This window comes from Hipposideros armiger, unplaced genomic scaffold (assembly GCF_001890085.2).
Source record: "Hipposideros armiger isolate ML-2016 unplaced genomic scaffold, ASM189008v1 scaffold_33, whole genome shotgun sequence".
Classification (NCBI taxonomy): domain Eukaryota; kingdom Metazoa; phylum Chordata; class Mammalia; order Chiroptera; family Hipposideridae; genus Hipposideros; species Hipposideros armiger.
Genome location: NW_017731383.1, coordinates 593,950 through 608,980, shown reverse-complemented (window position 1 = coordinate 608,980; position 15,031 = coordinate 593,950). Strand labels below are relative to the sequence as shown.

Sequence of the window (15,031 nt, the reverse complement as noted above, 5' to 3'; positions counted from 1 at the left end):
ACTGCGGCTGCTGGCCACTCACGCTGGCTGCTGGCTACACACGGTAGCCCATGGCAACCCACTGCCACAGGGACTGCAGCCTATGCCATCACCGGCGACTCATGGCATCCCAGCTCCAGGTTGAGCTGTTGTTCAGCATCTTAGCTGTGGAGGGCAGTGTCACTGGCCCTCATATTTGGGATCCAAACCGGGGTCCTCTGGCGTCCCAAGCCAGTTCTTAACCATCGCGCCACTCGGCCGGCCCTCTATTGGGCTGTCTTTGTAATTCCTAGTATGCAATTGATCAAAACAGCATAAGATAGTATATTTTGACACGTTATTCAACAGAAAGTCAAGTTTGATTAGGCGCACACCACGTAGTTCTCTGGCTGGTGGATGAATGTTACCTGCAGGTTGAATGGCCCCGCTTGGGATTGTTTTGTTCCTGCTTCTTGCCTCTGGCTATGAGTGCTGCGTAATCTCAGTCACATAAACAGGTAAACGAGCACGGAAGTTCTCTTGTAGCGATGTTGCTTAATGCCTTGAACCCTGAGACTGTTACGTGTTTTTGGCATGTGTTACCGTTTCTTTTTAAAGCTCTGCCATCAAACACTAGCTCTCTTGGGCTCTTCAGTTCTTTTAAGAAGGAAGAGTTGGAAGCCGCCCGACTTGGCCAGGGTGCGTCGCTTGCTGGCACATCTGTTCACTTTCACATCAGGGCTTCACTCTGCGCCTGCGTTTAGTGCCCCAGAGGCTCTTTCGCCCTGAGCAGTGAGCCCTGGTGAGTAAGGTGCAAGGTGACAGGCAGCCTCTCCCGCAGAGAATATGGAAGTGCCGCTGTGCAGAAGGAGGCAGGAGAGGAGGGCGGGCCGTTCTGAGCCTCCTCTCAGGACAGTTTTCTGCACGTGTGTGTGGCATCAGGGCCCTGGGAGCGGGTTCCCTGGGACCACCGTGCTGCCAGCACCTTGGAAGCCGTGCTGTCCCTCAGGGTGTGAGCACTCCAGGACTCCATCCAGTTTGGCAGCTCTGCTTTGGGAGGTGGCCGTGGCGGGGCAGGCAGGGGCTCAGCTGTGCCTGGGGCCATCTCTCAGCTGCCACCCCCAGGGGTGTGGGGCAGCCAGTGGGCACCCAGGACCCTGACTTGCTCCGGGTCCCCCTTTCCCTGTGTTCTCTTTCACCAAGAACCCACAAGGTCTGGGGCCTCATTAGGCGCAGGCATCTTTGCTCCTGGATCAGGAAGCCTGGCTGCTTTCAGCAGCCCCCCGAGTCTTGTGAGTGCAGGCTGTCAGCAAACCTGTTTCCCCAGGCTGACTCCTGTTATTCCCCCATTCTCACCGCCTGAGCCCCAGTTGTGGCTGTTCTTTTGGTTTCCAGATCCCAGATGGAGACCAGTTTCTTAGAGCTATTGGGTTGTTGAAAAATTCATGATGCATTTTTGCAACAAAAAACACAGAAAAAATACGTTGTGACTTTTCAGGCAACCCAACAATTGAGCTTCCGTTTGGTGGTACAGCCCACCCCCGTTCCTGCAGAGCCTCAGCTGCATACCATTTTTGTGGCCATTTCTACTCACACCTTCCTGCTGGCTAGACTCCAGTTTCTTTAAAATGAACTTCACGCGATCGCTTTGGTGATTTTTATTTTGTCATAGGACCCCAGCTTTCCTTCCTCAGGAAGGAAACATGGCCCATCAAACAGTGTGGGTTTATGGTGACTGTTAGCACAGGTTAAAATTTCTGCCCAAGATTGGTAGTGATGGTTTTTATTTAAAGTGTGTGATTGTTTTCGTTATTGACACGCATGTTGATAAAAAGAAACTTGGAAAACAAAAGAAAAGAAGCAAGCATTTTGGTATGTGTTTCTCCAGTGTCTTTTGATGCCTACTTGTTTGTTTGGTTTCTAACTTGGGGACAAGGGTCCTGGTGGCGCCCAGTGCACTTGTGTTGGCTTCGCCGCCACAGGGGTGTTGAGGGTTAGAGGAGAAGGAGGGGCCTGGAAAGGAGCCGTGTCCCAGGTCCCCGTGTGGGAGCCCAGACTGGCCAGCAGGGGTCGCAGCTCCTCCGCGCAGAGCCGGCCAGCCAGCCTTTAGATCTCCCGCAGGTCTGGGGTTCCAGGCACTTGGAGGATTTTCAGCCGCTGTCGCTGAGTTAGGTGCCGGGCTTGGGGGCTTGTGTCCTGAAGACTCCTGGTGGTCTTTCCGGGGGCCGGTCCCAAGGCATGGAGACGACTCTTCCTGGAGAACATCCTGGTCTCTGCTAGGAAAAATATTTCTTCACTCCCTCTCTGGTTCTCACGGGAAATCATGGAGAAGAGGCGCCAGGCAGCTCTGAACGCACAGAATGTTGACCACTGCACCTAAGTTTAAGCAGAGTGGGCCGATAAGGCCTGGGGATTGTTTGTGATTGTTTTCGTTATTCCTGTCACGGGAGCTTGTGGAAAAGTACTATGCTGTCCTGCCCATGACCCCCCTTCTCCACTACCCCCCCGCCCCCTGAGGAACCTCTGGAATCCAGTGGAGAATGGAGAAGCCTCTGTCCCCACTTGGACCACTGTGTTGTCCCCTGGAAATGTCCATCTGGGGAGGCCTGCGGGTCACTTCCCACAGCACAAGCGCCCTGAGCCTGTGCCAAGTTGGCTGAAGTAACCCCAAATGATGACACTTCATGGCCCCCCCAGCGGGGGAGGCGATGTTAGAGTCCCGTCACCCACTCGGCCGGTGGGGCTGTCTGCTGTTGTCACTGCCCCAGCTCCCACCGTTCTCGGTTCCGGGCCTTCGTCTGGAGTGGCTACAGCCATCTGAGCTGTGCCTGTTCCCTGCCGCTGCCCAATGCTCAGCGCACTGGCCGTGAGCTTGCGCAGGCCCTTGTGGCCTGAACCAAAGGAGAAGAGGGTGGTCAGCTTGTCCCGAGACAGGAGGAGCCTTGGTACCTTCCTCGCGTCGTGGTCACCGTTCTTAGACAGGACCCAGCCCATCCTGCTAGGGAGGCCATTCACGAGGTGGGGTGGGTTCCAGCTCTTCTCTCTTCTGAGGGTGATGCCCTCCCCTGTCCCTCCCATTGTCACAGCTTCTTGAACCCCCCTATGAGCCTGCACTCAGGAGCTGGACGGAGCCAGCCTGGCTGTGTCTCCAGGCTCCTGCCAGGATGAGCCTCCAACTTGACAGGCGTGTGAGGGTTACAGTTGAGGTGACACAAGCTCAGAGGGGCTGCTTGCTCACGTGCACATGGACATTGTGGGGGGAACAGGGGCATGGGGGAGGGTGGCATCTGCAGGTCTGTCCTTCCCCTCCCTCTGCTCTCACTGAGGACATACTTGGAATTTCTGTGCCACATGAGGAGAGACAACGCAACACAGCTGTCACACCAGAGCCAGTCAGTGTCTGCCTGCTGTGGAGGGTACCTAGGCTGAGCCTGCCTCTGCTGGTGTAAATGTGACCTTGCTGCCTGGAGGTGGGACTTGGAGGCCCAGGACGGTGGGGGCTCGCTTGGCCATGGGGTCAGCAGAACTGTCTCAGCATAAGAATCCCTTATGTTTGCACCGCACGTTGCGGTTTACAAAAGTGCCTGACGCTGGATTCTCAGCAGCCCTGAGAGGCCGAGGGGCCTGGGTGTGGGCACTGAGCTTCACAGAGGAGTCGACCAGAGGTTGGGTCACCTGCACGGTCACCTGAAACTGGCACTTGGGTTTCCTTTCTCTGGTTACCTTTCAGAGCGAGGGACCTGAAGTGTCACCTGCCCTAGCCCCCTCGTGTAACTGGGCTGGCTTGGCTGGTGTCCACCAGCATTGCCCATGTAAGGAATACAGCCCCCTCCTTTAAGGCACCTGCTTGCACACTGCACGCCGATGATGCTGGGAGAAGGACTGTCCTGTTAGGAATGACAGTCTGGAGTGCACAGTGACAAGTAACTTTTGGAAGGATAACTCCGTTTTTCCTTCGGAGTATAGTGTGCTCTCCATAGCCAGTTGGGTCCCTGGTTCCCGGTGAAGTTGGTGCATCCTGAGTGTCTTCATGGGCTTTGCTGAACCGTGACCAGTGGGACAGCTGAGCTGAAGGAGGCCAGCGCTTTCACCAGCATCTCCGGGGTCATGGAGGTTGTTTATATGGAGAGGAAGCAAAGCTACTCCATACAGACCGTCTTTTCTCCTTCCTGTGTAACCTTGAAAATCCAGTAGGAATTACATGGGCATGAGGCCTGCAGCCCTTCATAAAAACGTCCAGTGAGGCTGTGAACTTGGCGGCCTCGAGAATTTGCTCAGGGCCAAAATACTTCATACCAATGGCATTTTGCTTAAAGAAATATTACTGGTCTGGCAGTGGATTTTTTTGTCCTTAAACTAGTGGGGGTTGGGGGGGTGCTAATCTCCCCAAACAACTCCCTGGGAGGCTGAATTGTTTTTCTTAGCAGAATTTCCCCTCCCATTGTTTTCATTTTCTGTTCTGACTGCTGAGTGCTCCAAGCACTGGAATTACAAATCGATAGACTCCTAGGGGTTCACGGACTGCGTACATTGTACAGATGAGAAAAAGTGAGGCCAGAGACCAGTGATTCTCCGAGGTTCCAGCATTGACCCTGGAAACGGTCCCAGTGTGTGCTTGTGTCTTGTGCTCCTGTTCCTCTTGGGTGCACGCCCAGAAAGGGACTGGCAGGGGTGGGTCCGGCCTGGAGAACCTGACAGGAGTAACTCAGACCCCGCCCCCCAGGTGACTTCCCTGTGGTCACTTCCTCACTGCACCCAGCGCTGCCCATCAGCTATCTTCTCGTTTTGCTAACCTGATGAGCGAAGAGCAGAATTTGTTTTAATTTATATTTTCCAGCTCACTAGGGAAACAGACATTTTTCAGTTATTTATTGTCATTTGTCTTTCTCTCATGGGTTTCCTCATCACATCTTTTGCCTATTTTTCTGTTGAATTGATTGACTTATTTTAAACAAAGATTTTTTTTTTGTATATATTACACATACTTTTTCTCATTTTATCTTTTGATGTCACTATTTTTCACAGGCGCTTTTTTTATAGGTGAGTTTTAAAATTTGATTTTGAATTTTTGAATTGATGTATAACTGATGTAAAACGTTAGTTTCAGGTGTAGTACAACATAATGATTCAATATTGGCAGACACTACCAAACAACCCTCACAGTATCCACAGGAGCTTTTCTTGTGTATGCGTCTGTTTCCTTTTCCTTAAGAAGTCCTTCCCTCTTCCACAATTAATTATAAACATGTTTTCATGTATATTTTTCTCTAGATTTTGCGGTTTTGATTTTTATATTTTGTTTTTTAAACTAATTGAAATTTAGAGTTGTGTTTTCTGTGAGGTAGGAACCTGACTTTATTTTTTTTCTAAGAGAAAGATACAGTTGTCCCATATCATTTAGTGAATATTCTACCCTTTTTAAAATTTTTTAATCTTTCTCTAAATTTTCTTGGGCTTGCATTCTATTCTACTAGTTGATCTATTCTTTTTTTTGGTAGAGTGCTTGGAAATCATGCTTTGGTTAGGTAATGTAGGACGTGATGCAGAATTCAGGGAAACCAAAGACCACCCAGTGAGCTGGAAGGCACAGAGCCCACGTCCCCACTTCCCAGCACCTGCGAGCTGCCTCAGGACAGAATAGCCCGGCAAGCTTTCATATATGTGGGTTCCACCTTCTGAATACCCCTCAGTTTGGGTCTGGAGATTTCTTACTCTTTTGTCAGCTCTTTGAGGCTTTATGGAAATTGTTTTTCTTTGTGTTTTGGTCAGTCAGTGGCTTTGGTCACCATCCCCTCTCTGTCCTCATCAGAGAGTTGGCCTAAATCAAATTAGGGGCTGGTGAATTTCTCCTGAGAGGGCCCAGCTGTGAAATACCTCAGGCTCTGTGGCCACGCGGTCTCCTTCACACTGCCCAGAGCTAGCGAAAGCGGCCACACGAGGTGGGCTCAGAGCGTTTCAGTGCACGTGTCACCATGTGACAGCGTTCTCGTGGAGGGCCTGGAGAGACCTGTGCCATTGGAGGACTCGCTCTGAAGTTACCTTAAAGAATAGTTATTTTTCAAATAGTTGTAGGTACACAGTGCAAGCACATTATAGGGAGGTCCCGTGTGCCCTTTGCCTGGTGCCCCCATTGGTAGTGGACTGTGATATCAAAACCAGGAAATGGACACCCGGCCCCCAGCCTCTCTCAGATTTCACTCGTTTTGCCTGCACTCGTGTGTGTGTGTTTCTGTGCAGTCTCATCACAGGTGTGGGTTTCTGTAACCACCACCACAGTCAAGATACAGAAATATCCTGTCACTGTACGCTCCCCTTGTGCCACCCTTTACGGCGATTCACCCATTGAATGAAGGACGTTTCTAGAGCTTTGCTTTTACCAGTAAAGCTGCTGGGAAGCTACGCTTTCCTTTCTCTGGGGAAAGGGCCCAGGAGTCTGTTGCTGGGTTGTTTGGGACATGCATGTTTAGTCTGTTGAGAAACAGCCAAAATGTTTCCCAGAGTGGCCGTCCCGTGTTACCTTCCCACCATGGTCGCACGAGTGACCCAGCCTCCCTGCATCTTCAGCAGCATTCGGTGTTTCACTCTTGTATTTTAGTCATCGCAGCGCCCCCATTTGGAAGAGGACAGCCAGAGCTGCCCCAGTCACCAAGAGGGGCTGGCTGGGGCTCTGCTTTCTCCCCAGGCTCCGCTGATACTGCACTGCTTTGTCAGCTTTGTAAACTGCCAGTGGGCTGGTAGCGGGGTTCTCCTGGCTTCATGGGGGGCTGTGCTGCCATGGCCCTTGTGTGCCTGCCTGTGGGTGTCTTTCTCCAGGAGCTTTTCAAGGTGGCTGTCCCAGCCACTTCGCTGGGCATCCTTCAGAGATAAAGGTGGAGGTGGGGTCACGGGCACACGGTCTCTTGGTAGGCCGGCCACGAGCACATGTGCTCCCCATCTCTGAAGTGGGTTTTCTCAGCTCATTTGTTAAGTCTGAAGAACTGCAGAAAAGTTGGAAGCCGAGCAGCTTTCCCGCTGCCATGGAGACCCAGCGTCCTCTCTGGGGCCAAAGAGAACAGCCCCGGCCCCCTTCCCAGCTGTCCTCATGCCGACATCTCAGGCCCTCACCGCTGCTGTGGTCAGCCAGGGAGATGTCTGTGAGCTTTGTTTCCTTGCAGTCAGCAGAAAATAACTCAGCAAAATGCAATTTAAAAAAAGCAATGTTTATTATTTTTTCCTGAGTTATACATGACCAATGTCAGAGAGAGAGAGAGAGAGAGAGAGAGAGAGAGAGAGAGAGAGGGAGAGAGAGAGAGAGGGAGAAATCAGAAAAACATACAGAAGAAACCAGAGTGATTGATTCTACCTCCCCGAGATAACACTGCAGATAATATTTTGGAGTCTGTCCCCAGTGTTTCCACAATCGATGTAGTCCTCTTTCACATAGGAGAGTACCCACAGCAGCCCTGGATATTATAGTGTTTTTCTTGTTTTCGAGTATGACACAGGGAGAAAAAGATAGCTCGTGGTGGTTTTCATTTCAGTCTTTGATCACTATCATGAATGGTCATTTTCCAAATACATATTGGCCATTTGTTTTTCTTTTGCAAATACCAGCTCTGTTGCAAAGTTTAGCTTCTCTGTATTGATTTGAAAATACACTCTTTTCTACTAAGAGCTCTTTGTCTTTCCTTTACGTTTAAATATCTTTCCAGTTGGTTATTTTTGTGTGTGGCCCTTGCCCTAAACAGACAGTTCCTCCGCCGCCCCAGGCTGCAGGGTCTTCCACTCCATCCCGGCTTTGCAGAGAGCAGCTGAAAGCGCAATGTCACTGGGCCTTCAAGTGTGGATTAGAAAATGCTACCCGCTGTGCAGAGACTTGGAAGCTGGGGTGGGAGAAAGAGTCACTCAAACAGCATCGGCTGTGTCAGTACCAGACCCAAATTTGCACTAACCCACAGTGGGAGCCCCAGTCAAGAAATGAACCCACAAACTTGTTTGGACTCATGGATTCATGGGCTCCCCAGCAGAGACAAATGCAAAACCACTCCACAGGGACTCCCACGGAGAACAGCTCTCCTGCAGAATGTTCCACAGCAGAAAAGCACAATCACGGGAGGAAAACCGTCATGAGAGTCAGCCGGTAAAATAGATGACAGAATGTAGACCACAAGTCAGAAGATCTGAAGACTTTAAATATGTTTTAGATATTAGGAAAGATACTGGAAGAATTAGCATTCTTTACTCTCCAACATGAGAAACGAACAGGTAGAGTTGAAAAGAAATCAAATTGAAATACTAAAAGTATGACCATGGAAATAAAAAACTGAGCAGCAAGTTAAATAGTAGGCTCAACACAGCTGAAGAGAGCATTAGAAGCTGGAAGATAGAAGTGAGGAAATGCCCCCATAATACCACAGTGAGGTGTAGAGATGAGAACACGTGAGAGAAGCTAAGAGATGAACGATCTAACGTACGTTTAATAGGAGTAAGGAGAGAATAGAGAAGATGGAAGGAAGGCAGCCTTTGAAGAGAAGAATTGCTGAGAAATTTGTGAAGTTGATGACTGCGTGTGTGGAAGGAGCACATCCAGCCCCAAACAGAATAAATAAAAATACATTCGTGCCTAGATACACAGAATGAAACAGTAGAGCATCAAAATGGAAGTGTGCAAAGCTACCAGACAGGCAAGGCTGACTAGCTGGGAAGGCATGGGAGGGAGGCAGCCTGTTCGCTGCTCCCTGCAGCTAAGCAGAAGGGTGTCCCCTTGGGTCCCATGGTGACCGTGCCAATGCCCTGGGTGCCGATGGTACTGACTTCTGATCAGAGGCTGGTGGGGGGAAGGGACCTGCCTTTCAGCATGGGGAGCGCAGGGAAAAAGTTAGCTCCTTCATGGTGTTTCTACAAATCGTGGCAAACGGGGAAGGATAAGACTGGCTGCGTAAAGCCGGGTTGGGAAACGTGGTCACTGGAAAAGCAGCGTTTGATGTTGAAAATGGTTTCCAGAGGTTGTTAGGTGTCTAAGAGTTTTGAAATTAGAACAGTGTTTTTTCAGTGTTCTTTCTTTAGTGGAAAACTAAGCTGGGGAAAAGAAGAAAAATAAAATCTTTGTATCTTTTTTCCGTGAGACTTCTGTGGGCACACCATGAAAATAAGATGATCCGATGTCCCTGTCAGAGGCCGAATGATGGAAACAGCTGGTCCTTTCCTGGGGCAGCCCCTCGGAGCGCAAGTCCCAGTGACAGTATGCTCTGTGCTGGGGCCCCGCGGGCCTGTCACCGGCGCACAGGCTTTACTAGCTGGAAGACCTTCCCTCTAGGCCACCGATAGGATTCAGGGACGAAAGTGTCAACCAAATGTCACGTTTGTGTGTTTGGGGGAGAGTTTCATCAGAAAAGGTCAAGAGCCGTCTCCAGTAGTTCTGAGCATCTTCTGAGTGTCCCTTCCAACATCCAGCTCTTTCCTTTTTTGGATCCCTTTCCAGTCTTTCTGTAAGGACATATCTTCTTGACACAGTCGAACTCTTCATGTTCCTGTAAAGACACAATTTAAAGGCACTCATTTTGAATATTTAATTTAATTTTTAAGAACAAAACCCCCCTTTATAAAGATTAAAACATACCCATTGTGTAAAATACAGAAAACGTGGAAAGTTTAGCAAGAGAAACACTTGGTGTGAGCATATGTGTAATTTTTTCCTAAGTATTTTTAAAAGCCTGTTTGGTTTTCTGGCTTTCACACGTCACTTTATCACAAATAATTTGTGAAGCAATGAATGATTAAACTCGGACTGTTTTTTTAGCCCATTTGCCATTTTTGAGATTGAACTGAGTTTAGGCCGCCTGTTCTATGGCTTTCCTAAAGGCCCAGGGTTGTCACTCCCTTGTCCAGAATAGCCCAGGGACGCCAGGGGCTGGGACTGTCCCCTTCTGTCTCGAGGAAAGTCACACGGCTGGTGGCAGCACTGGCCAGGAACCCTGGTCTCCTGAGTGGATCTCTGTTTCAGTGGCCTGTATTTTCTCTTCTTGGGTTTAGAAGGGAGAGCCCATGTCGTGTCTGTCTTGAAATTGGTCATGGTATAGATTGCACTTTTTTTTTTTTTTAAGTTGCAGAAAAAGGACAGTTTTTTCGAAGAAAAAAAAACCATTTTTAAAGAAACAGACGGGGGCCTGAGCAGTAGAGAATGGCTCAAGGGCCATTATTAGAAGAGAAAGTACATGCCAAAGAGTTTGGAGAGGGCCGAGCGAAAGACGCTCAAAAGGCCTAGATTGCACATTTTAAAGCTTACTGGGAGGTTTGCCCAGAGGTGCCAAGAGCTTATCTGTGGTGTGTGCGTGCCCGTCCAGCGGTTTTGCCCGGTGCTGCCCTGTCTTCCCTTCATCTGAACTGCTGAGCGGTTGGGTCCATGAGCCAGTGCCTGAGAATAAACAACAGCACCGCAGGGCGCTTTCTGTCCTGCCCTTTCTTCTGCCCAGATTATCTGCCTGCCCTGTCCTGCCGCTCAGGGAGCCACGGGATTTATTGTTCTCAGTGAAGGGAGTTGACACCGCATCTATTTAAGGGAGCTTATTTCATTATCATGTTCACTAATGTTTATCAGGCGTATTAGTCACTGACTCACAGACAATGTATGTAAGAAAGTTATCCAGTTTGGCTCTAAAACGCCAGAACCAGCAGAGCAGGCCGAATATTTGTTCAGTCGTCTCCAGGTTATTTTGTGATGGCATGAGAAGATTTCCCAGGACGGAGCCTTCACAGCTGGGAAAACAGTTACCGCTTTGAAGCCAGTTTTCCCAAGCACAGAGCTCACGTCTCCCGCTGTTCGCAGTGTAAACAGTGTCTCGTTTAACTGGCCAGTCTTGTGGTCAGTCTCAGTGGCACAGGATGGCCTTTGTCTGCGCTGCCTGTCCCCTCGCCACGCCGTGCTACAGTCAGGCCAGTGCATATCTTGGTGCCGCCGTGACGGTGGGGCTGGCGGGACACTCACGCGCGCAGCAGAGGCTGTCGGAAACTCCCGCACTCAACTGGCTCTCGTTGGCTCGCAGATAACAACATCCTTACAGGCTGAGAGCCAGAGTGGGCGCTGAGGGCCTGGCCCACCGCAGCCCTCAGGTTCGGTCTGAATGATGCTGCCTCCTCCCGGAGCCTCTGTCAGCCCCAAAGTCCTGCGTGTTCTTCAGGACTCAGCATAGCTGCCACCTACAGCCAGCCACGTTGAGCCCCTGGGCCACCGTCCTGGAGATCACTGTGACTGGGCCCCACCTGGCGAGGACTGTAGTGTGTGACTACATACTGTGGCAGGTGCCCAGCATGGAGCTCCCCGTACAAGATGGGCTCTGCAGATGTTTTGGGAATGAACCAAAAAGTAGGACCTAAGACTGAGGTTTACAGACACTTGTCAGTTAAGGTAGAGGCCTACTGCAGTGACACAGAGGTCCCCAAATCCAGTGCCTGAGGGTAGAAATTTATTTCACAGTCCAGAGTGAGTGACATGGCTGGATCAGCTGACTCATGGCTTGTCGGGGACCTGGGCTCCTTTCAGCTCATGTTCCCCGACCCGGGTGCTGTCCCCTGGCTGTATGGTCAGAGGGAGCCCGCCCCCATGCATGTGTTCGTTCTGGGGCAGGGGACAGATGGCTTCATCCTGGAGGAGCAGACCTGGAAGGTGCAGACATGCCTGCCTTCCTCCCCTTAGTGGCTGCCGATGTGGCTGCAGGCGAAGCGTGGGACTGTCCTCTCCGCCAGAAAACCAAGAGCCCCATCAACACTTGCGGCTCTGTGCCTGAGAGCAGGAAGGGGAGAACAAGCACAGGGGGATGTCTTTGTCACGGGGCTCCATCGCCCACTTTCCAGGTCAGAGGGGAGGGCTTGTGTGTTCTAGGAAGGGCTGGGGGCAGTGCTTAGGATCGCTGGCTTGGGTCAGGCCGTCTGGGCTCACACGGCAGCTGGTGGGTTGTGACCTTGGGCACACGCTTCTCTCTGAGACTATCTGTGCAGATAATATGAGTGTGTCACATAGGGTGGCCATAGCATGCCACGTGATGTATTAAAGTGGCTCACGTGGGGCCTGCCTGAGCAACTGCTTAGTGAGTGACAGCTGTGGTACTTCTGCAGTTTTAGAACAAGTAATATATACGTAAACATACGTCCTCTTGGGAAGATGTGATTAACGTTTGTGAGGGAATTTCTACATTTGTCGAGAGTTAGCAATTTCATGAATTGGTCTTCTGTTTACATAGATACTATAAAACCAGTAGATTCTTAGTAGCATTCTGGCTGTGGAGTCAGAGCCCCACAGAAGCCTCCTGTACCCTCCCACCCCCCACGAGCCCTGTGACCTCGAGCAGGTGACACTTCTGTGCTTCAGTGTCATATCTGTGAAGCGGAAGTGATCACAGACCCATCCATGTGCCAGGAAGGGCACATGAGACTGTGCTCAGGGCAGGCACTCGGTGAGTGTCGCTGTGGTTTGTTTTTAAGCAAGTAATAAGTGACAGTGTGGCCTGAAGCCCTGAAGTCCTGGATTTCATACCAGGAGCCGAGCTTCTCGTAGCTTCATCAGCAGATGTCGGTGATACAGCTCAGCTCTGGGAGTGGAGCACGAGGGGTGACGGTGTGGTGACAGCCTGCTCGGCCACAGGTATTCCATGGCGACCATATGCTTGGGTGCTGAAATGTTATTCTAAGGACGGATAGCTGGGGTTTTCCCTTAAACAGACGTCGTGACTTGTGTCGTCCCGCGAGCAGGGCTCAGGTCGTGGTTTTTCTGAAATAGCGGCTTTTGCTCGCGTACTTTCACCTGAAAGAAATCTTCAACCCAGAGGACGGCGGTCACATCCTGGCCCAGCGTGCACGCTTTGTTTTTGCCTCACAGGCTGACATGTTGCTGCCCCAAATGACTGACTTCTGGTCCGTTGTGAGCACGGAATTGGTGCCATGGCCCCACTGCGTGAGGGGCTGTGCTGTTCCTGAGGACCAGCCATGGGGTTTTCTTATGGCAGCCACTTGAGTGCCTCTGCCAACAGCGTGTAGTGTGGTCACCCCATTCCGTATGGAGGTGTCTGTCTGCCTCGCCACACTGAGTGGGCTGAGCGCTCCCAGAGAGCAGGCTCGGGGGACCCCAGGTCAGTCAAGATGTGGACGACAAGTGGGAAGCGTGTGCATGCATGTGAGTGTGAGCATGCATGTGAATGTGCATGCCTGTGTGTGAGCATACGTGTGTGAATGAGTGCACGTGAGTGAACATGCATGTGTGAGTGTGTCTGGAAGTGTGCATGTGTGGGTGTGAGCATGTGTGCAAAAGTACATGCATGTGAGTGTGAGCATGCATGTGAATGTGTGCACATGAGTGTGTGTGAATGTGCATGTGTGTGTGCGAGCATGCATGTGTACATGTGTGTGTGTGTCTGCATGTGTTCCCGCCCTGCTGGAGCGGCCTGGCCCTTGGCGGTGTCCCCAGGCACGAGTCTGGTTCTGCCCCATCGCAGGGCCCGAGAGCCTGGGCTGTGTGTCCCGCAGGGCCAGGGCTCTGCCAGCACCAGTGTCCTCGTGGTCCAAGTCCAGCCCTGGCCAGGGGAAGAATCAGGTCTGGCTAAGCAGCTCTGTGTCCCCGGGTGTCTGCTGGTACCTGCTGGACATAGGAGCCGCTGGCGCGCTCGTCCTGTTCTCCCCTGTGACATAGTTGCCACCAGCATGTCTGAAGAGAGAGCGTGAATCTGTGATGAGGGTGGAGGTTGGAGTGTTCCCTCGCTTCTAAACTGAGTTTCTTATAGTTCGCACTGTGTGAGACAGAGGCTCAGAAGTGCCCTGTCCTCCTCACTGCCCGCACGCCCTCCTCAGACGCGCACAGCCGCAGCTCCCATGCTGTCACTTTGTCACAGAAACGATCTGAGAGCTGTCTAGGGTTTACAAGCTTACGGAACAGACTTGATTCAGGAAAAACAAATTCGGGGCACTGTGCTTTGCAAACAGGCCTGGCCGGAGAGCGGGGCACTGCTGGAGTCGCGGGTGATAGTTATTAAGCCAGGAGCCCTGTGCCCTTTAAGGACTGAATGACCTGAGTGGGGGGGGGGGCCTGGGGCCACTGGCAGCAAGGGAGCCCGGACTTGGGGTGTCCAGTGCTATCGCAAAGAGAAGGAAATTCATCTCCTGCAGGCAGGTCCTTTCCTCAGGATAAATTGCTTGTGGGAAGTTCTGTCTTCATTTTTTTCTCAGTTTGCTTCTATTCATTCCTGGCAGATTAAACTGTACTTAAGACTTTTTAAGGCAAAACTGTACACTTCTGGAGTGTAATGGAAGCAGGAAGTCAAAATGTTTCTGGGTGTTTGTGGGGGATGAACTAAGCCAAGTTCACGATGGGGTGGCTGGGTGAGGAGGGGCTCCATCCTTGAGTGACTGTTCACAGAAGGGTCCCCATGGGACTGTGGGATCATAGCAGAACCTGGGTGACCATAAGGAGGGAGCCCAGGTCCCAACCACGACCCACATCCCACAGGGCTGTCATTCTGAGGCACTTAGGAAGTGCTTCTTCCTGGATCGAGCTTGAACACGTGGGGTCAGGGTGTCACCGGTGGCTTCAGGGCAGAGGTTGGTTACCCCACCTCTTACCCGTGGGGGTTACCCCACGTGGGGAGCCTCCTGCTTCCAACCTCCCTTGGCGGCTATTGATGGCAGTCAGTTCCTCACTGGCTGTCCCACTGAGGGCCTGAGTCCTCTGCATGTGGGCCTCTTCTTAGGGGGTTCACAGTATGGTTCCTGGCCCCATCAACGTGGGGGGGGCACACAAAAGATGCTGTGTGACCTAGTGCTGCTGTGTGACCGGCCTTGGGAGTGTTTTCCGACGTGTTCGTTGCACTCTGGGTTGGAAGCGTGTCATAAGGCCCACCCCACAGCAAGGGCATGGACGTCAGATGCGGACTCTCTGGGCGCCATCCACATCCCACGCTTCCTCAGAAGTGGGCGTAGCAGCCCAGCAGCAGTGATGAGTGTTGGCGGTGCGCCATTTTCCTGAGAGCGCCTGGACTTGTTGGGCTTCTTAAGGAAACCTGTGCAGTGCGCGTGAGCAGTGTGTGCCGTGGCTCCTGCGTCATCGGTGTTT

At 51.5% G+C, this 15,031-nt stretch overlaps 1 protein-coding gene across 7 annotated transcripts in view; it reads left to right on the top strand.

Annotated features, from left to right (window-relative positions):
• The window catches only part of CHLSN (cholesin), a 99,441-nt gene that overhangs the window by 8,395 nt on the left and 76,015 nt on the right, over positions 1-15,031 (top strand). The gene's annotated exons all lie outside the window — the stretch shown is intronic.